Genomic DNA, 22,306 nt, shown 5'->3' with positions numbered 1-22,306 from the left:
TAAAAAAATCGATATACCATAATTAGCAGATATGGAGTTGCATGAGTTTAGGAAATAATCGATTATATAAAATGTCAAAATTACATAACACTCCTTACCGTCTAAATTGAGGCTTAGTTAATGCATTACATAATCACCGTACGATTAAAATGATCAAGGGTTGTGGTTGATTCTTAGGTGTCACAAAAATATAGAATTCTCACATGATCCTTTATATAGGGGCGCGCTCCAGTGAGACCCCCTATTACTGAGTACAATGAATAAGACGTATATACTGATGAACAAGGGCCACAAGGCAGTATTGATGAATAACGAAATTTAAAAATTTGGTAATCGATAAGACATATAAACTGATGAATAAGACATTATATACCGATGAACAATGCAGTATATACTGATGAATAATGAAATTTAAAATATTTCGCTCCCTCCAGGATTCAACCCTAAAAAAAAAAAAAAATTATCCCCCTAAATACAATATCAACCATAGGATTGATGAAATAAACGCACGAGATCGTGTCTCAGGTCTCACTAAAAATAGGGGGTCTCATTGGAGCGCTCCCCTATATATATATATGGGCTACCGTGAGAGCACATCTTAAAATAAAAAATAAGAGCAATTTTTAATGTATGAATTTTATGTAGAACACGTATGAATTTGTTGTATAAAGGTATGAATTATGAAAAATAAATTTTTGCTGCCTTTGAGATTCGAACTCAGGACCATAAATCCATCAAACAGGATTACGAATCAACCGTAGATCTTGATGATCTAAGGGCTGAAAATGATTCTTATTTTATATCTTAAGAAATGCTCTTATTTTAGCTCTTATTATATATATATATATATATATATATATATATATATATATATATAGTGAAGTGATCAATAAAGAAGGCTAAATGTAGAGAGAATGAAGAATTAATTAGGGGTGAGCAAAAACCGAACCGAAATGCAAAATCGAACCGAACCGAACCGTTTTGGTGCGGTTCGGTTCCGAATTTATTGGTTCGGTTTTCGGTTCGGTTCCGAAAATTAAAAACCGATAAGTTTCGGTTCGATTTCGGTTTTCAGTTTTTGGTTCGGTTTTAAACCGAACCGAACCGATAAATATTAATATTTTATTATATATTTATATTTTATAATATATATTCAATTTTCTAATTTTTAATTGGTTTATATATTTATATTTTATAATATTTTATTATATATTTATATTTTATATATTTTATAATATAGTAATTGGTTTTTTCATAAATTATATATTTATATTTTTACATTATTTTACAGGTTTTTAATTGTTTTTTTTCGAAAAAAAAAAGTTTTTTTTTTGCATTGGTTCGGTAAACCGAACCGAAACCGACGGTTTTACCGGTTCGGTTTCGGTTCGGTTTGGCACCCCCAATTGGTGCGGTTCGGTTTCAATTTTAACCATCGGTTCGATTTTCGGTTTTGGATTTTTGGTTCGGTTTTGCACCGAACCGAACCGATGCTCACCCCTAGAATTAATCCTGGACCTTTATTTCTTTGCATCCAACGGCCAATTGAATATATGATTGCTGCGTTTTTTTAATATATAGATATGTAAAACTCTTATGGACTAAATTTTAGGTAACCGATATCTACTATAATTAAGGTAATTATATTCCTTTGAATTTGGGAAAGAGATCATGCATATCTATCATTGTAATTTAACCGACAATGATGGATTGGTTAGGTATTAATTATTCTTTGTTCCAATTATTTTCATTTTTATTTTTGTTTTATTTTTTTCATGAATTTTAATTTTCTTTTGTTTTTTTGGAAGATCTTAGTCTGATTTTTGTCACTCTTTGGTCTTTGCATCTTTCTTTTATTTATTTTTTTTATTTCACATAATTATTAATTGTGCTTTTTTTTTTCTTTCACCATAAAATTTTCAACACTAGTTCAAAAACAAGCAATTGCAAAAATATTAATTTTTGTTTTTATGGATGACATTTCATTAATTTTATTTCTTTGTTAGATTAAATAATGGGCAATTACGAAATTATTTCATATTTTGTAACATATTCAGTAGATTGTTCATATTATTTGCACAACTTGAAAGTTTATTCAGTTTAATATATTAAATTATTCAGATTGTTCATATTATTCACACAACTTGAAAGTTTATTCAGTTTAATATGTTAAATTATTCAGATTAGTTAAATGTTCATTCAACAGAGTTTGTATTTTATATTTTGCAACATATTCAGTACATTTTTCACTTTATTCGCAAACATTGAAAGTTTATTCACTAAAATTATACTGAATAATATTAAAAATTAATCGAATACCACTTTATTATTAATCGAATACGTTCTGAATAAATATTATTCAGTACTGAATATCACACAATAAGTTCTGAATAACTATTATTCAGTTATGAACAAGTGAGCAAAAGTAATCGAATATCTACTTCAATACTATGAATAGTTGTTCAACTCATTCTGAAGCCACAAATTCTGTTTGCATATCCCTTTCTCGGACGAGCACCCATCCCACCTCGACAACTTTCACTAAACCAGCCATCTTGTCTTGCTCATGGAATCAAACTCTTCCCTACACCAAATGCAGCCTAATCAATAAATCACAAATTAAAAAAAATACATAATTCAACTTCAAAAAATACAAAATTAATAAACTTGTACGAAACAAAGCACATCCAAAAGATCACAGAAGAAACCCAATTCGAAACAAGACATTCAAACATCACCCGAAGAAACTGATCAGATTCTAGAACAAGAGTAAATTCTCAAATCTAACATTGAAAAGATTCAAGAACAAGAGTCAATTTTTAATCGACAAAGCTCGGAGCAATCGAATTCAAACAAATAAAGGGGGAAACAAAGGAGCCCATCAGTAAAAACAAACAAACAGAAAAGAAAAGGAAAAAAGTAGCTTACTTGAGGGAGAATGTCTGCAATTGGGATGAGCATGAGAAAGAAAGTGATTTGGAAGTCAGGGGAACATTTGCAAGAGATTTAGGCAGGGGTTGGTTCCATGTTAGGGATGGCAATTGGGTACGACGGGTACGGATAGTGACTATCCATACCCATACACACGAACTAAATGGATAGTGGTTGCTACCCACGAAACTATCCATGAATATCAAATGGTATCCAAACCCGCTACCCGCGGATACCCGCTACCCGTCGGGTATCCGCGAAACCCGCTATCCGACGGGTATCCGTCACCCACTATCCGACGGATACCTGCTATCCGCCGGATACCCACTATCCGCTGGATACCTACGAAATAGAATTTAAATATAAATTTACAACAAATTTAATAGAAAAAAAATCAACACAAATAGCATAGTTCAAATCCACAAAGAACAATGTTTAAATTCAAATTCACAAAGAACAATGTTCAAATTCATCAATTAAAATATAAAATCCAACAAAGAACAATGTCTATAATTGCTCGACAGTAGAAATAGAACCCTCTTCATTGAACTCTTCTTCTTCATCTTCAAGACAAGTCCAAAAGCTTCCATTCTTTTCTTGACCTATGAAATAAGCAATTATTTACATTAGATATATGAAATAAAAGATTAATTATAATTATAAATTTACATACCTTCAAGTTGATTTCGTAGCCAATTTTGAATACACATTAATGCTTCTAATAGCTTTGGTTTGAGACGACTGCGATGCTCACTTAGAACCTTCCCACTAGTGCTAAAAGCTTATTCGGAAGCCACTGTGGTGATTGGGACAGCAAAGATCTCACGAGCTATGAGACGAAGTGTGGATAATGTGTTCCAGTCACCTTCCACCAATTTTATTCAAAGCCCATATTTTATAGATTTTTTTGTGGATATTTGACGGGTAATTGACGGGTATTTTTCGCGGGTAAACGGGTTTCGCGGGTATGCATGGATAGTAAGTATCCAAATTCATACCCACGAACTAAATGGATAGTGAATTGCACCCATGAAACTATCCGTGGATATCAAATGGTATCCAAATCCACCCTAATGGGTTCGAGTTTTTGCGGATATCCGCTACCCGCGGGTAGATTGCCATCCCTATTCCCAATTCTGGATGTGGGCTGAATAGAACAAATCAAACACTAAATCCTAACAAGAACAACTTACCCGATATTCAGTAAGTGCCGCCAGCCAAATCCAAGCGTCGTTGTTGTAGTTGGAGAGGAATCGCCGCTTTTGTAGTTGGAGACTAAACGCCGTAGGGTTTCAGACGTGTGTTGGTGGTGCTTGGTCAAATTCGTGGGGGTAGGAGTAAATTCCTTAATTATCGTCGTTCATTTAGGAATGACAGTTCAGTGAATAGACAAAATGACATATATACCCCTCAACGAATTCTTCATAATATATTTGATTTATTCAGATTGTATGGTTTAGAGCATCTCCAATGCAAGTGTCTTAGAGGGGTGTCTTAGATGGTGGTCCCCACCTAAGACACACCCCTCTCCAATGCATTGGTGCTTATAGGGTGTCTTAGATTTCCATTTCCACAAAATTCATATTTCTATGCTTTTATTTTTAAATTTCAAATTTCATTAAAAATAAAATTAAACATTACAATAATTAAAACAAAATTAAAAACATAATTAAAATACGATAATAAAATTAAAAATAACAATAATTTCCTAATTTAAATAAGCCCTCGACGCTTGAGCACTTTTTGGACTAGGTGGTTGTGCAACGCCAATTGTGCCTCCGTCATACCCGTCGTGTCCTTGTTCAAGAGCTTCATATCCATCTCCTCTCGTTTCATCTCGGCTTGCATTTTTTTGACCTCGGCGATTTCTCCCGTTTCGAGAGCATGCTCATTCATGCTTTCGGCCACCTTCTCGAGGGCGTCGGAGAACGTTGATTCTCCTCCCGAAGACCCTTCTCCCTTCTTCGCCTTGCCCTTGTCTCGCTTTGCCACTTTTTGGCCTTGGGGCCTCGCCGTGACACTCGGCTCCGAAAAAGTGGTGGTTGCTCCACCATCGGAGCCCTTCGACTTCTTTGCGGAGTGGACATCCCCGGCTTGCGACATGAATCTTTCACATTCGCAAAGCACTTTCCAAGTTTTGATGTAGGAGAATTGCTTCTTGAAATTCGCCTCGAACATCGTCCGGGCTTCTTGGGTGATTTGATCGTCGCTCATACCACTCCCCCAATTCTCCTTGCAAGTGTTGTAGAACCCCTCGAAGAATTTCATCTCCTTTTGGACACGGGCGAAGTGGGACTTGAGATGTTCCGCCTTTCGCGGCGGCGCTCCCGACTCATTGTGCGCGTTGAACTTCTCCGCGATTGCTCCCCAATATTGGAGCAACCTTTGGGAGGTCCCCAAAATAGGATTGTGGGTTGCCTCCGCCCACAAGATTGCCACGAGCCCGGACTCCTCGCTAGAACATGCAGCGCGGGTGCCCTTGGCTTTCGGCCTCGCCGCCTCCGGCACTTCTTGGACGTTGGCGTTCGCCGCCGGCGTGGGAAGATTTCCCGTAGCCAAGACATTGGAGGCTTGCGAAAATGGAGCAAATCCCATCATTGGAAGCCTCGAACCGCCTTGTTGCTCGAGGTATTCATCGAATTCGCGATCCATTACAAGCAAAATGTAGAAGAGAGAATTGTTGTTGGGATTAAAAAAAATTTAAAGAGAGAATTGTAGTTGAGAAAGTGGTGAATTTGATATTGTGGAAGAGTGGTATTTATAGAAGGGAAAAATAGAAAAAAAAAACAAAAAACATAAAATAGCCGTTTAAAACAGCAACGGTCGATTTAAAAAAAAATTGCAACGGCTATTTCAAATTAAAAACATGAATTTCGATTTTTTTTTAAATGAGGTGCGTCCTCCGGACGCGCCAACCATTTTTGCCCTTCGTCCCGTGTCTTAACTAAGACACCGCCTCGCATCAGGGCGGGTCTCCAACGCTGCTCGCCTCCCAGCGCCCCGGATCGACACTCCACTCGCACCGGCGAGTGGAGATGCTCTTAGATTAATTCTTTAATCTTTACACTAAGGCGATTCTCTATAGATCCACATCCTATATATAGTGAGATCCTTATTTTTTGTAAGACACTGAGACCTTTATTTTTCAATGAATAAGATATATATAATGATGAACAATGCAGTATATTCATCAGTATATACTGATGAATAACGAAATTTAAAATATTTTGCTCCCTCCAGGATTCGAACCTTGAGAAAAAAATTCATCCTCTAGGTACAATATCAGCCATCAGATCGCTAAAATAAACGCACAAAATCGTGTCTAAGATCTCACTAAAAATAGGGGGTCTCATTGGAGCGCTCCCCTATATATACATATACATATATATATATATATATATATATATATATATATATATAGGTAGAGCTGGCAAATCGGGCGGGCCGGGCCGGGCCGGGTCGGCCCTGCCCACCGGGCTTTTGAGATTTATCGGGCCGGGTCGGCCCGGCCCGAAATCGATCGGGCTGCCAATTTTCAGGCCCAGCCCAGCCTAGACCGGGCCACCGGGCGGTCGGGCCAAACCCGCCAATGATTGTTTTTTCAATAAATCCTATTTTTCTTTACAAAAAATTAAATAAACTAAAATAAATCCAAATAATAATTATAGACAAAATAGAAATATAAAATACTACCAGTCTAATACAATCGGCAATTCAAATAGTCCGAGAAATAAATGAAAACTAAAAAATAAAACTCCAAGTCCAAACAACAAAATATTCAAATAATACTCCAAGTCTAAACAACAACTCCAAGTCCTAATTAGAAAAAAGAAGAATCATCGTCAACCAATAAATTCAACATCTACAACATTCGAATCTTCTTTGGATGTAGTTGTTTCTTTATCTTCTTTCTCATCTGTATTACAAGATAGAAAAAAGAGGAATGCAATCATTAATAACTTAGTGAAAAACTACAAGTAAAATAATAGAAATGTTGAATATCATTACCATGATCATCACCAACTGAAACATCAAAGCCGTGCAACCAATTCCGAGTACAAATGAGTGCTTGTACATTTTCGGGAATCAAACAATTCCTATACTTGTGCAAGATGCGACCACCAATGCTAAATGTTGATTCAGAAGCAACAGTTGTGATTGGAATACTTAAGATGTCAGCAACCATCATTGCAAGTGTAGAAAATCGTTGAGCACTTAGTTGCCAATATTCAACGACATCTAAAACAGTCTTATCTTCCAAATACAAATCAAGCTCAGATTCATTAGTAGAAGCCGATTGTTGAAGAAACTCTTTATCATACTCCTAAAAAGAAATAAATACATAAAAAAATAACAACAAAATTAACTATGAAATATATAATAAAAATAAAACAAGTAGACTTACATCTACATCAGGAGCGACATCGATAGATGATGAAGTTGTGATTGGAGTCATACGTGAGTTTGAGGCTCCAACTCTTTCATATTCAGCAAAAAGCTTATACAATGAGTCATTCACAACTTTTAACTTTGCTTCATAGTCATTGGGGTAAAGCTTTTTGTACACATAGAGCAAGAATGCCAACTTCCTCTTTGGATCAAGAACACATCAAAGTGCAAGAGTAGTAGAGTATGACTCTCAATACTTATCAAACTTAACTTTCATCTTTCTCGCCATTTCCTTGACCACCTGATCATTAGAACTTAAAAAATCATTCAAGTTCATTTCTATTGTTGCAATTTGCTTGAAATACAAATTCGAGGTGGAATAGGATGATCCAGATATCAAGTTAGTGATAGTGTAAAATGGGAGTAATAATTTACTAATCTTTTCACCTCTTTCCCACTCTTCATCACTCGAGCAAATTTTGTAGTTGGGATCATTATAACTCAAAGCAGTGAATGCCTTACGATATTTGATTGCACTTTCAAGCATCAAATACGTCGAATTCCATCTAGTGCACACATCCAACCTCAAGAAACTTCCACCAACATCACTTAAGTGCACATCTTGCACACATTTTTGAAAATCCCTCAACCTCCCATCCGATCCCTTCACATATTTCACACTATTTCTAATTCTTTTCAAAGCTTCATCCACAACCTTTAAACCATCTTGAACAATTAAGTTCAAAATATGAGCACAACACCTCACATGAAAGAACTCACCTCGACATAATAAGACATCTTTCAAATTCAATTTATCTCTTAAAATTCTCACCATACTATCACAAAAACTTGCATTATCCAAAGTGAGTGAAAAAAATCTTTGATTCTATCCCCCAATCTTTAAGCACACCAAGAAGTTTAGAAGACAATTCAAGCCCAGAATGTGATGCATCAAGTTTACAAAATGAAACTAATTTGTTATGCAACTTCCATTTTGAATCCATGAAATGTGCAGTCACAGTCATATATGAGTGTGTAGTCACAACAGTCCAACAATCAGATGTCAAGCAAATGCGTCCATGATGAGAAGCTAATAAACTTTTTAACTTTTGCTTTTCAAATTGATACAGTAGCAAACAATCACTTTTGGCTGTGTTTCTACAGATAGGCTTGAAATCAGGATTGATAATCTTATTCACCTCATTAATCCCTTCATATTAGCATAATTAAACGGAAGATCATGCTTAATAATAGCTTTAGCCAATCCATCTCGATATGTCTTACTATCAAATTTTCATTTCTTCAATAATGAGGCTTGTTTGTCCAACAAAGCACTCACATCATGAAATTAGGGGGTTTTAAAACATTTTTCTGCATGGCGTCTTAGATGAGTAGTTCCAGACTCAACCTTACAAGTGAATAGTTTTTGGCAGTGTTTGCATCTACATTTTTCCACTCCATTTACTTTGCCAACCTTATCAAAGAAGTTCCACACTTCAGACTTAGACCTTTTACACTCCTTATCAACAGCAGAATCATCCTCCCTAACACTTTTACCTTTAGATTTATCAAGTGTACCTCGAGAGCTCATAGAAGTCGGAACATTAGCCGATTCCACCACTTGCACGTCATCATCCATAGCATCCGTGGTTTGAGTTAAATTTGTTCGTTGAAAAATTAAGCAATTTATTAGTTCACAAAAAATAAAGAAAATTCAGCAACCAAATTCTCAAACTAAATTAAGCAAGTCATTGTAAGGCACCGGCATAGAAGAACCCAAGAACATAATCACCTCACATGTTATTCTTTTACTAATTAAAAGAATAAAAGCCCCCAGTTATCCCTAGAAGATGAATGCAGCAATATTATATTAATACAATTCTTTCCAAGATCTTGGTACCATAGAGAAACTCATTACAGCAAGTCATTGTATATCGTTAGTATATTATAAAGGCATAGGCATTGCAGCAAGTCAGCAAGTTCTAATGTTTTTTTACAAGAAATAATTACAGCAAATTAAGAAACAAAATCTGTTTTTACAGCAAATAAATAATTTCTTCACAAATCAAGCAATCAAATAATTTTAGCAACAAAATCTATTTTACAGCAAATTAAGAAATCATTAAAGTCAATCATTTACACCAAGTCAGCAACTTAATCAATCAAACCATTTTGAGAAGAAAAAACCTACCTTTGTCACAAGAATTCGACATCACACACTGAAGGGTTGACTGTAGGCAGTTGTCGGCGATAGGCGGCGAGCAGCAGGCGGCGGCGGAAGGGTTGGCTGTAGGGTTTCTTTGTTTGAACTTTGAAGTTCAGACTTTGGACTTCCAATGAGAGGAGAGTCAGGAGAGTCGAAGGGTTGGCTGTAAGCGGCTGTCGCCGGCGGGCGGCGCACGACAGGCAGCAGGCGGCGGAAGGCTTGGCTGAATGTTTAGGGTAACTAGGGTTTCTTTGTTTGAAATGAAGTTTGAACAAGGAAATAAACTTTACGGGAAAGAAGTAATAAACTATTAAACTATAACTAAAATATCAAAAAAATTAAAAATAAAATAAATGAGTGGGCGGGCTTTTAGGCCCGAAAACCCTGGGCTTTTTAGCCCCAAAGTCCGGTCAACCCGACGGGCTGACTGGGCGGGCTTTTTAGGCCCGGGTTTTTCTGGGCCTATATTTTGTATAGCCCAGCCCAGCCCTAAACACGAGCGGGCCGGGCCGGCCCGTCGGGTCGGGTCGATTTTGCCAGCTCTATATATATATCAATAAATGTACTTAGTAATTTAATATAAATAGCTTTTATTAAGAAAGAAAAAAAAAAGAATCTAACAACCCTTGAAAGCACAGATAGAGCAAACTAAGAGTCGAGCCTCATCAAACCTCTTTAGAGAAAATCAAGTGGAAAATACTCCGAAGATAAAAAAGAGTATTCATCTAGTACAACGAAAACAATGAGAAAGAAGAAAAAAAAACAGGAACAAAAGCCAACTGAAACCAACACAACAAACATAATTAGCAAACGAACCACAATAATAAACTCGGTTCACACCAAATGAGCCTGACTTACTGATGTGCGTATTTTAGTTGTTCATAATCTTGGATTATTTTGTGATTTAGTGGAATTTAATATATACAATTAGGTGTATTTTGATGCAGGAATTGAAGAGTTTGATATCGAGGAAGTAGATTTGGAAAGAAGCAATTTTGATGGAATTTCTTAGAGAACTAGAAAGATGATCAAATTCATATTATTTTATTAAATCATTATTAGTGGGTTTGGATTTAATTTAATTATTTCTTGTCTCGGCCCATTAATGGATGATGGCTTTATTTTAGAGTTTGACCTTTTTTAATTAAAGGAGGCCTCATTCATTAGAATAAAAAAAGACGTGCAGTAGAGATTTCTTTCTTCGTCTTGGCGGCCGAAACTTGGGATGCAAGACAGAGGAGTTTCTACATCATAGGAGTATTTCTTTCATTAATTTCTTTTTCATAGTTGATACTTGTGAGTTGTGATTTTGGTTTCGAAATTGAGGATTGATTAATTGAAGTTTCTGGTAACAAGTTTTATTTAATTCAATTCTTTAGATTTTATATTTATGTTTTCTTTCTTTAATTTTATTGTGTTTAATTTCAATGGTATGAGTAGCTTAATTCTTAATTCGACGAGAATAATGAAATATTGATTTAATATCTGTGAGACCTAATTGAACATATAATTGATTCCTGTTGATTCCGATTTATTCCTTGTGTTTAACGACAATTCTGATTATATTTAAGTCTGGCCAACTTAGGTTTAATTGGATTAAAGTCAATTGGTTCCTGTAATCCGTAATTATTGGAATATGGTTGATTAGTGACAAACATGGTTTTCGTACCTCAATATCGCATGAATTGTTGTCATTTTCCCCCATGAATTGATTGCTAATATGTGTTTGTATCCCAATTTTGAGTTTTGTTGAGTTTTAATTCCTTGGTGTAGTTTTGGAGTGATTTCAGGGAAAATCAAGAATTAATTGGAGGATTTTGAAGACATGAGATCGAAGTACGTCTCGAGAGGAATCCGTGAGCGCAAACAGCGACCAAATCCGAGTCCGGACGAGGGAGAACGGAGCAAAACGAGCAGACTGTGCAAAACGCCCAGTACCCCGCGGTCACCACCCGCGGCCGCGGGGTAAGACCGCGGGTCAGCTGTTCCCGACTCAGGAGACACCCGCGGTCACCAACCGCGGCCACGGGGCGGGACCGCGGGTCCCCTGAGCATCCCCCACGTTTGAAGGCCGCGGACGCGGGCCGTGACCGCGGGAAAAGGGCGGGGCTCCCCCAAATGGACCCCAAACGCGATTTTAGCCTCAAAACTCCATTTTTCTCTTCCTTTCCCCATTCATTCACCACACACACCCACTTCATCTTCCCCAACTCTCCAATCCCAAACCCTAGCCTCCATTCTCTACCATTTTTTCTCTCTTCCACACACAAAAACATCACCAAAATCAAATAAAGAAGGGGAAGACTTGGAAAGGAGCTCATCAAGACTACATGATTGAAGATCAAGATTATAGGATTTGTCTATGAATCTCTATCTCTCTATATCTTTATTTATGTTTTCTTATGACTTGAGATTTGCTTTTATTATGAATATGCTTGGCTAAAATCTCTTATCTTAGGGATTAGATTAGATGGATTTGTAATGGATTGATTTCTTTGTTCAATATATATTTTGATTGTGCTTATTGTTATCTTTTCAAGTCCTAGATTTATCTCTTGTATGATTGGTTGGCCACCTTTTGTGCATTTCTAATTTGTGATTTGAATCGGGAGAGGATAATTACAATAGATTAGGAGTTTGATACATATCATCTCAATAAACCGGGAGGTTGAGAGGTGGGTGAGGGCTTGTTGATCTTTTGTGCTCTTGGGAGTTATAGGTTAGAAATTGACCGGGGACGGCAATTATGACCCGTAATCTACTGTTTTAGTCGTCCGGGAGGGGGCTAAAACTAGTGGGGAGATCGCCCTAGATAAGTAGGCCATATCAAGATTTATATTGATTTAGATTGAAGTTCATTACGATCCATCGAAATCTAGTCCCTAGGATAACTTTCATTCGAGTCATTCCCCAATTTATTAACTAAGTTTATCTTGTTGTTATTTTATTTACTTGCTTTATTTAGCTTTGTTTTAGTTCTCATTATCTCTTCATCTTTGGTTTGTCTAAATAGATTGAAAACAACTTATTAATAATATTTAGAAGTTTGAATTCACCAATCCTTGTGGGATACGACCTTGCTTCCCTATATTGCAACTACACCGTATACTTGCGGTGTGGTGAAAATAATAGCGAACAAGTTTTTGGCGCCGTTGCCGGGGATTGGTTGAGTTTTTACTTTTGATATTGTGAAAAGTTGTTTTTATCTAATTTAGATATTGTTTTTATGTTTGTTTATTTATATGTTTATTTATTTTTGTTAGAGAAAATTGCTCCACAGCCGTAAAAGCGGCACCAAAAATGGATGATGGAAGGAATGAGTTGGTTGAGCAACTCCAACTACAATTGGCGTTGATGCAACTTAAGTTGCGTGTTTTGGAAGCCAAAAGAAATTGTAGGCAACCAATGATCCAAAAAGCCTTCCAACCAACACCTTCCTATGGTGAGTATTATGACATGGGGTGCAATGCCATGGAGTGGCAATCACCATTGGAGTATGAGGACCATTTCAATAGTTGGAATTATGAAAATTCTTATTCCACTCAAGAAGGCTTCCAAGGGGGAAATCGATACTATCAGGTGGAGAAATCGAATTCGAAAGACGATCTCCTACAATGCTTCTTAACTACACAAGCTTGGATAGAAAAAAGTCTAGCAAAATCGGAGGTTATGATAGATGAGCAAAGGAGGTCTTTGGCTACCACTATGGAAAATCAAAAGCGAATTGATGATTTGTGCGTGGCCATTAGCCTACGGAATGGAACCTTGTATGAGGAACCAATGCCGATGCTAAGTGAAGAGCCTCAAGAAGTTGAAGAAGAGTATAAAGAAGATGAGGATCAATTCTCCAAACCCCTTGAAGTTGAGAGCCCAACTTTTCCAACGCAACCTCTACAATTCCAAAAAGATGAAGATTTCACAAGCTTTAAAGAATGCAAAGTCAAAAATTTTGTCGATCCTTACCTCGACATGGGCGATTCTATGAATGCTTGCTTCTTTCACTTTTATTTATCTTCATCTTTTGATTTTCACTTTGATTTGTCTAATAAGGAATTGTTTGAGTGTGATGGTACTCTAGATGGTGAACGAGATTACCATGACGCCCAAGATGTCTCAAGAATTGCAAAGCCACCATATTTTTAGGTGGCAACAGATGGAGCATTCAAATTTGATGAGAAGTGGCCACCGCCTAAGCCTCCACCTCGCTTGTGAGTACGAGACAAGTAACCATTTTATCCTTCATCCAAACTTATTTCTCCTTTGTGTGAAATAAGTTTGGGGGGAGGGTGAAGATGGGTTACTTATCTCGTTTATTCCGTTGTTTATTTATTTAGTTAGTTTAGTTTTCGAATAATGAGATTTTGTCTATTTTCTTGAGCTTTTCCATGTCCCTTGAGTTTGAGCTTGATTGTTGAAAAACATGAGTTGGATGAAATGTGTGTTGGGCTTATGATATGAATTTTGTTTTTGGAAAAATTGTGTGTATCACTTGTGGATTATGCATGAAAAGTTTGAACTTGTGACAAGTGAGCTAAATGTTGTACCTCCAAGAACTTGAAAAAGAAAATGAGCTTGTGAGAATTGAGCCTTTGATTGTCATACATTTACAATCTCATTTTGTTCTTGAGTGTAAATCATTTGAGCATGTGTGTTGATCTCTAGAACTTGCCATGAGTCCTCTCTTGAAAATAAAAGTAGATGTGTTGTTAATATTGAAGTGATTTAAGGCCATCCTTGTTAGCCACTTGACTTAAATTGTGTCCAAATTCTCATATGATCCTAGTTTACCCCTTTTGTGCCTTGTAGCCTTTCTTTGAATGAACCAATGATAAAGGGGTAGAACTTAGAGTGTTAGTGGTTGCTTTGATGAAGAAAAAAGTTTGGGAAATGATTGAAATTGCTTATCAAGCTTTGATTGTGTGAAAATCACTAATCCCCTATGAGCTCAAAAAGAAAAAGAAATGAAAATGAATGTGAATAAAAGAGCATAAAGGGGAGTGATTTGCCTTTTGAATCATAGCCATGATAGATATCACTAAGGATGAAAAGATGAAATGTAGGGATTTTGGTTTTTGATTGATAAGAGAAATGGTGAAGTTGATTTGTTCATTGTGATTGATGGATTGTGGGATGAGTCACTTTGCCTAAAAAACTACTCACCTTACCAAAGAGCCCTCATTACAACCCAATGAAAGCCCTTTTTGATCTCTATTTATAACACATTGAAGCATAGAGAGTTAGGACAAATGGCAAGCCTATGGTAGATTGCATGCATTGTTTCGAATTGAGTGTAAACACGTCCATTCTAAACACTTGAGAGTCGAGTGCATCATTGAAACATTCACCTTGTGAGGATTCAAGCTTGGAGGCTATAATGTTGAACTTACTATCACTTGTGACTTCTTGAAATGCATATCTACTTGTGATACACTAGTGAAATATTTTGAAAAAATTGAAGCCCTTGAAATGACACCAATTCATTCTCACATGTTTGTTATCTTTTATTTCTCTTCTCTTTGTTGTTTGGGGACAAACAACGCTTTAAGTTTGGGGGGGTTGACAAACATGGTTTTCGTACCTCAATATCGCATGAATTGTTGTCATTTTCCCCCATGAATTGATTGCTAATATGTGTTTGTATCCCAATTTTGAGTTTTGTTGAGTTTTAATTCCTTGGTGTAGTTTTGGAGTGATTTCAGGGAAAATCAAGAATTAATTGGAGGATTTTGAAGACATGAGATCGAAGTACGTCTCGAGAGGAATCCGTGAGCGCAAACGGCGACCAAATCCGAGTCTGGGCGGGCTTTTTAGGCCCGGGTTTTTCTGGGCCTATATTTTGTATAGCCCAGCCCAGCCCTAAACATGAGCGGGCCGGGCCGGCCCGTCGGGTCGGGTCGATTTTGCCAGCTCTATATATATATATCAATAAATGTACTTAGTAATTTAATATAAATAGCTTTTATTAAGAAAGAAAAAAAAAAGAATCTAACAACCCTTGAAAGCACAGATAGAGCAAACTAAGAGTCGAGCCTCATCAAACCTCTTTAGAGAAAATCAAGTGGAAAATACTCCGAAGACAAAAAAGAGTATTCATCTAGTACAACGAAAACAATGAGAAAGAAGAAAAAAAAACAGGAACAAAAGCCAACTGAAACCAACACAACAAACATAATTAGCAAACGAACCACAATAATAAACTCGGTTCACACCAAATGAGCCTGACTTACTGATGTGCGTATTTTAGTTGTTCATAATCTTGGATTATTTTGTGATTTAGTGGAATTTAATATATACAATTAGGTGTATTTTGATGCAGGAATTGAAGAGTTTGATATCGAGGAAGTAGATTTGGAAAGAAGCAATTTTGATGGAATTTCTTAGAGAACTAGAAAGATGATCAAATTCATATTATTTTATTAAATCATTATTAGTGGGTTTGGATTTAATTTAATTATTTCTTGTCTCGGCCCATTAATGGATGATGGCTTTATTTTAGAGTTTGACCTTTTTTAATTAAAGGAGGCCTCATTCATTAGAATAAAAAAAGACGTGCAGTAGAGATTTCTTTCTTCGTCTTGGCGGCCGAAACTTGGGATGCAAGACAGAGGAGTTTCTACATCATAGGAGTATTTCTTTCATTAATTTCTTTTTCATAGTTGATACTTGTGAGTTGTGATTTTGGTTTCGAAATTGAGGATTGATTAATTGAAGTTTCTGGTAACAAGTTTTATTTAATTCAATTCTTTAGATTTTATATTTATGTTTTCTTTCTTTAATTTTATTGTGTTTAATTTCAATGGTATGAGTAGCTTAATTCTTAATTCGACGAGAATAATGAAATATTGATTTAATATCTGTGAGACCTAATTGAACATATAATTGATTCCTGTTGATTCCGATTTATTCCTTGTGTTTAACGACAATTCTGATTATATTTAAGTCTGGCCAACTTAGGTTTAATTGGATTAAAGTCAATTGGTTCCTGTAATCCGTAATTATTGGAATATGGTTGATTAGTGACAAACATGGTTTTCGTACCTCAATATCGCATGAATTGTTGTCATTTTCCCCCATGAATTGATTGCTAATATGTGTTTGTATCCCAATTTTGAGTTTTGTTGAGTTTTAATTCCTTTGTGTAGTTTTGGAGTGATTTCAGGGAAAATCAAGAATTAATTGGAGGATTTTGAAGACATGAGATCGAAGTACGTCTCGAGAGGAATCCGTGAGCGCAAACGGCGACCAATTAGTGATAAAGCTACCATGTTCGTAGTAGAAATAAATTGGTGGATTAATTATTACTAGTGTATCTAGGATAATTGGTCTAAATTGGATTTCTTCCTCTTAATGCTATTAGAATATTAAATCTAGGTCTGACGTCTCCAACTAGGTTATATTTTAATAAGGAAAATAGACAGGTCTGACGGCTCTAGCTGTTTATCGACACAATAAATAGGAATTGGGGTACGTTCGTTGCGTTCACAGTATCCTATAACTGGTTGGTTGATAGGGATTAATTTATCTTAATTTGCGTATCAGAGAATTGGATTAGTGTGGATTTATTCGAGCCGAGTTACTTTTCATTGATTATTTTCTAGTGTTATTTTATTTGATTTTATTTGCTTTCTTAGTTGATTAATATTATTTCTCTCAAATTTAAGGCGTGGTGGCTACATCGATTTTAGATCTTTAGAAAATTGAATGATTTTACCTGTTCTCTGTGGTTTGATCCTGCTTGCTACTATACTAAATTAATTCTTGATAGAATTACAAGAATTATTTGGTGGAATAAGACGACCACCACTTACCAAGTCCCAATCCCCTGCGCACCAGAAGATTGTAAAAAAGATGAGGCAACCACCCCAACCTAAGCCTTTGGCAGCTAGAAAAAAGAAAAGCAAGCACAGTAAGTAGGAAAAGAGTGAAAGCTAGAAGACAGAAGAAACAAGGCAATGTTCAGATCCGACATAACCCAAACAACCACACTGCAACCCGAAAACCTTCCATTCACAGAATCAACAAGAAGAAAGACGCCAACAAGGGTGAACCAGAGAATGCCCTCAAGGTGTTCATAGAAAAAACTCACAAGAGCCCAGGTAAAATAGAACTCCGCAAAAACATAAGGGCATATCCTATGTGGCCCAACGAGATTGGAACCAAGTCTTAGCGCACCAAAGACTTGAGAAAATTCCAACTTGTCACCCGAACACAAACGCCACCGAACAAATAAATCACCGTGAAAAGCACACCCAAACTATGAACTAAAATTGACGCATCATATCTCGTGTAAAAGAAATCGCACAAGTTACCATAGATACTATGATAAAGTGCCGCAACGCTTCTGATATCAGATTTCCCAACCCTCATAATACCTTGACAGCAATGGATCCCAATGACACCAATTATTTGATAAAGCGTCAGAATAACCGAGCCGGCACCAAAGACGATAGAGACGCCAAAAACATTAACTCCAATCACATATAAAACCATCCAATGCACTCGTAGCACTGTGATAAAAAATGAAGGACCAAGAAATCCTAACAATCACTGAAAGATAACGAATTATAAGCCTCTAGTGCCTAAGAACACCATGTTTGAGCGTGTATTTCCATACAAGCTTATCGTTGTCGAATATAGCTATGTGTTGAAACATCACGTTGAACATCCGCATTAATAATCGGAATACTTAAGGCCACCATCCTCTAGGCGTGTTTGGATTGGCCATAATATCAGTCGATGCATAACCTTCTCTAAAGACATGTGACACCATAAGCTCAATATCCTTAAGAAAATGGATGACACATTGCCAAGTTGCCGCTAAGCACCAAGGCACCATTAAAGAGCGAGACTCCAGGAAATACACCACATAAGTAGAGTCCACCGCAATCCAGAGTTTAAACAAACCATGAGCATGCGCAATCTCAATAGCAGTAATAACACCTAATAAATTCACTTCAAAAGCAAACCACAAACCCCATTGACATGAAAACAACCTCACACTCAACTACGATAGTCACGAAAAACCTCTCTTGTAGGAATACGACCTGGAGAGCCAACAATAGATCCATCTGTATTGGCTTTGATCCAGTCCAAGCAGGTTTTGTGCATGTGAATTAGAGGTTCACGAGCCTAAAAAATTTTAAACCTGAACCGGCCCACTCCTAATCCGATTCTAATCCCGATTCGATCCGGAGCCGTGGTCAGCAGTTTCAAAACTATTGACCAAGAATAAGTTCTCGAGTTAGCCCGATAGGTAGGTTCAGTTTGGACAGCACTACTTCCAAGTAAAATTTATTAAACTGTCATCACTCAGCACACTACCTCGTCAGTTGACCGCTTCAGCTGACCATATAAACTCATTAGGACACTTTTATCAGCTGGACCCAATCGGTCGATCTGCATTAAACTGACTAATCAACAAGCTGATTAGTTAAAGAATTTGGTATACAACGAGAGTAGTTTAACCATCATTTTCCACATAAAGATCAGTTATATGTCCAACTGATAAGCACTTCAGTTGTTAGTAGTTAGCTAATTGATACCACTCTTAACAAGACTTCTTACTTGAAAGTCAGCTCACACAGAGTGTGCTTGATCTATTCACCTGAAAGCTAACATTTTTAGTTAGCTGGTCAGTCACAAAGTGATGTATTTTACCTCGAGTCATAGCAAAGATATGTGTGTCATAGAAAGCCATTTTTTTGTAATCTTTTGGAAGTCAGTATATTTTTTCTTGAGACCTAAGGGAAATAGAGATTATATTAATTTATTGTCATAAACTATTCGAGATAGTGTATGTGATCATACGTAGTGATCTTTCATCAAGATTAAATCAAATTGGTAATTTGATTAATAGGTTAGTTGCACGAGTTTAATTGAGTCATTACATTCTCTAGGATCAGTCGTTTATCTCGTAATTGTATTTAAGGGATTTTTTTTTTTACAAATTTGTTCATATTGTAATTTTATAATTGTTCGGCTAGTGATAGTTATTCTCAACTAGAGTTTCGTTTGGACAATAGTTAGGTTTCTGTGTTATATTACTTGTTGTGTTTTCATAATCTCAGTCATTATAGATACAATATTATGCTTGCTAGCTGACTACGATAGTACCATTTATGTGCGATATTTTTTTGCTATGGTTTTAGTGATCAACTTTTTGGCGCCGTTATTGGGAACTATTTAGATTATTCAATGATAATATTCATTTTACTGAATTATTGTTTCATAATTTTTTATTTTTTGTTTGTTTTTTAACTTTTGAAATTTTATTCCAAAGAGGTGCGTGATTACAATATTCAAAGGGAAAGAAGACATTTTGCTTCTAAACTTTGTGATTAAAAGATTGCAAAAACAAGTAAGGTTCAAAAGAAAAGAGCAAGTCATGGCCATCACCCAACAATAGTTGGCTACTATGACAAAAAAAAATGGCAATGGTGGAACACAATATAGAAGAGTTGGTAGGCTTATGTATACTGAAAAGCATGCATGCTTTATAGCTGCTAATATATATACTTGTACTAACCTTATTTCTTATTAATGAGAATAAACATTTTGTCACATAAATTGCATTATATTTATTTGTTAATTATACTACAACAATGTCCGCATTCTATATAATTAAAGATCATGTGGTGATCGAAAATCACAGAAGATCATATGAACAATTTGTTATATAATAAACTAAATTCACACAGTCTAAATTAAAAGATTTGGGCAACTATTGGTAATGACCGAAGTATCTAAGTTGTGAAATTAGCTTATCTTGGCTAATTATAGATACTTATGCGGTAGCATTTCATTTCGATTGATGTTTCATTCGATTTCTTCTTCGTTTCTTCTTTGATTTTGGAGAGGACGGCGATTTGGGCGAAGACGGCGGTGATTCCGGCGTTACTGATGTCAATGGCGATGAGGCCAAGAACGAGGACGTTGTTGATGAAACGGCGTGAAGAAGATGAAATCGATTAGGACAATAGTGTATTTTTATTTCCTTATCTAGATTTTTGTTTTATCATGAGAAAGGTATCCGACAATAGGAGCTAGATGTGTTGTATTTGTATGGAGAGATCAGTGAAATTAGATCGGGCCTTGTGTTATCTCGGGCTTCTTACCAAACAAATAGTAGAGCCCACATATATTTGCTATCTTGGCTTATCAGCCCTACCAAATGCAGCCTTAGGTTTCCTATTTATGATTGTAATTAGATTTTTAATTTGTGGATAGATAATTGTTTAACGATTTTAATTTAATAAATGTAATGGGCCACGCCTAATTATTGATTGTAAATAAGTGTAAGTTATAATGGTAAAATTGTATTTTTTTTTTTATTTTGTTTAAAAATAGAAAAAACATATATTTGGAGGACAAATTGAAAAGGAAATAAAGACTTAAATTTGAGGAACAAATGGAATATAAAATTTATAAATATTTTACCTAAAGAAGATTGTCACACTATTTAAAATTCGCGAAAAAAAATCAAAATTTGAATTCAAACACAATCAAAAGTCAATATAATTACATTCCAAAAAAAAAAAAGCTAATATTTTTATTACATTTATACCACCAACATAATTACAAAATACTTTGAATTTGAATCTCGACCGATCATAATAATAAAATTATCTCAAACAATGTTTTTATAATTCCATTTCATGTTAATGGCACCCCAATAGCTGACGTCCATATATCTATATGTGTATATTATAAACTGAACGTTTTAATCTAGTGGCTCAAAGGTCATGCTCACTTATTCTTAAAGATACATTTCAATTATTCTTAAAGATACATTTCAAATTATTGAACATGCATATATGATATATCTTCCTATAAAAGAATTTTACAAGCTCACTTGTATACTACGTCTTGCGTTCTAATAAGAAAACATTTCCTTTATGAAATAGTACTATTTCCTACACATCTACTGTTCCTTTCACTTTTTCCAAAATCCCCACGTATAAAAATTTCAGAAAAATGTTTCAGTTGAAAATTTTCTATAAAAAAACAAATTCTAAGTAAAAACATAAGGGAAAAAAAAAGCAACTGATCTCCAAATAGGCAAATAGTCTAAATTTGAACAATAATCAAATAAATTACTCACTTCATTCCACCTTTTAATATTCATATTTTCTTTTTTGACTGTCTCACGATTTAATATCTAATTTTTATTTTTGGTAAAAATAGGTGGGACTCTTATTCCACATTTCCACTCAAAGACCCAACCATTTTATTAAAATTCATGTGACTCTCAAATTGATACTAAAAGCTGGGTCCATCATAAGTGAGACCCTTTTTTTGGACATGAGAATTAAGAAAGATGTATTTTGTGTGTATGTGAAAATGTATTTAAAGGATACAACTTTTATCCAAAAATGAAAGAGCCTCACTTTAGGTGGGACACCCAAAAAGGAAAGAGTATCACTCATGGTGGGACGGATGGAGTACTATCATTTACCCAATTATATATTTCTAAAAAAATACACTAAATATTAAATAATCTTTTGAGCAATTAAAAGATTAAAAAATAACTTTAAAAAGTAAATCTTTTTCGTACACCGCAAAACACCCAATCAAAACCCTCGGGCCCAAGAATGGATGGGACCCCCTTCAGTTCTATTTGGAATTTGAAATCTCTCCCTCTCCACCAAAGAGACGTTACAATCTTTTTTAACCTTTTCTGAAAACTTAATTCCATTTCTTTTCCACAAAAACCATTTTTCGAGAACTAAAAAACCGAAACTTTACACACCAATCAAACGTATAAATAATAATTTTGTCTTT

General features: G+C 35.6%; 1 long non-coding RNA gene across 1 annotated transcript; it reads right to left on the bottom strand.

Moving 5' to 3' along the window:
- Positions 1-2,313: 2,313 nt before the first annotated feature.
- LOC131003140 (uncharacterized) lies at positions 2,314-4,330 on the bottom strand. The gene is made up of 3 exons (XR_009094552.1): positions 4,125-4,330; positions 2,929-2,942; positions 2,314-2,584 (listed from the first exon to the last, which is right to left on the bottom strand). It is a non-coding gene; the product is annotated as an uncharacterized LOC131003140 (long non-coding RNA).
- Between the last annotated feature and the right edge of the window lie 17,976 nt (positions 4,331-22,306).

Source organism: Salvia miltiorrhiza, unplaced genomic scaffold, assembly GCF_028751815.1.
Source record: "Salvia miltiorrhiza cultivar Shanhuang (shh) unplaced genomic scaffold, IMPLAD_Smil_shh fragScaff_scaffold_79, whole genome shotgun sequence".
Classification (NCBI taxonomy): domain Eukaryota; kingdom Viridiplantae; phylum Streptophyta; class Magnoliopsida; order Lamiales; family Lamiaceae; genus Salvia; species Salvia miltiorrhiza.
Note: the sequence above shows the minus strand (reverse complement) of the source record. Positions and strands in the feature narration are given on the sequence as shown.